Source organism: Bos javanicus, chromosome 9, assembly GCF_032452875.1.
Source record: "Bos javanicus breed banteng chromosome 9, ARS-OSU_banteng_1.0, whole genome shotgun sequence".
In the NCBI taxonomy this organism is placed as follows: Eukaryota; Metazoa; Chordata; class Mammalia; order Artiodactyla; family Bovidae; genus Bos; species Bos javanicus.
In genome coordinates, this window is record NC_083876.1 from 92,101,288 (window position 1) to 92,102,531 (window position 1,244).

General features: G+C 40.8%; 1 non-coding gene across 1 annotated transcript; it reads left to right on the forward strand.

Moving 5' to 3' along the window:
• Positions 1 to 427: 427 nt before the first annotated feature.
• TRNAE-UUC (transfer RNA glutamic acid (anticodon UUC)) lies at positions 428 to 500 on the forward strand. Its single transcript has one exon. It is a non-coding gene; the product is annotated as a tRNA-Glu (tRNA).
• The last annotated feature ends 744 nt before the right edge of the window (positions 501 to 1,244 follow it).

Here is a 1,244-nt window from a genome sequence, read left to right on the forward strand (position 1 = left end):
TCCTAAACCACCAATGAAAGCTTCCCCTATGTGCACGGATGCTTCTGTCTGACTGGTGTCCACAGCTAGATGCATTTTACGATGGTCTGCCTAATTGAACCAATAAAGAAAAAAAAATTATTCGGAATGACCACAGCCATTAAGCTGTGTTTTAGACACATGGAAAGATGGGGTCAGTCATCTAGTGCTCCTCTGACCCACCTCACTGATAACATAGCTCTTGAGAGAGCGTGAATTTCGTGTCAAAGTTTAAAAGTTTATACTTAAAGCCTAAATTTTCCTGGGAAGAGTACAACCGAATAGGACAATATCCTAAAGTGCTTTGTTACTTGTAGATGATTTAAAAGTAAAATCTATTTTTTCCATTGTGATATTTTTAGCAATACTTTTGGCCATGTAGAGAAAACAAGATAGTTACTCAGGGACTTCCCTGATGGTCCAGTGGTTAAGACTCTGTGCTTTCACTGCAGGGGGCACAGGTTCGATCCCTGGTCAGGGAACTAAGGTTCCACAGGCCATGTGGGGTGGCCAAACAAAAATAATTGCTCGGAATCCATGTCAGAGTGCTTTTTAAAAGATGGATTTTCGGTAAGAACAATGAATTCTTTAGAGTATGTTGAAAATCAGTATACTGGTCCATTGTCACTTTTGATGTCTGGTTCTTCTCCTTTCTACGTGGCCTCAGTCATCCCAGCTGATTTCAGTGTCAACTGAAGCTGCAGGTGCCACAGTGCTACAGTCTCTACTATAACTATTCCATTTTTCAGTTTAAAGTCCCTTCCAGGAGGTAAGACCAATGGATCCAGTATCCCGACTGCACGTCATTTGATTGATTGATGCTAGTTGTGAATTAATCCAGCTTCCCTTTGTACTTTATCCTTTTTATAACCCAACTCCAATTTCCCCTCCTTACCCCATCCTGTGTTAGCAGTACAAACTTTCAGATACCTTCATGATATTTCCCCAGGTGGAGCTACCTCAGCCATAGATATTTCATCTGTAATTAACATTTACATAATTTGCAAGTGCTTTTCTTGGTATGATATTATTGTCTTAAGAAAGAGGATTTGTTGTCAAGGTGACCAAGAAGGTGCAACGTACAATATGGATTTTCTCGAAACTGCTTTGTTACACTCTGACTCTGTTTAGAAGGTTTTGTCAGATGACTGCAAAGTACCCGATGGTGGCTTGACATCTTCTGAATTTTCTGCCTCTTTGCATTGCTTAGGTAGGCCCTGACCACC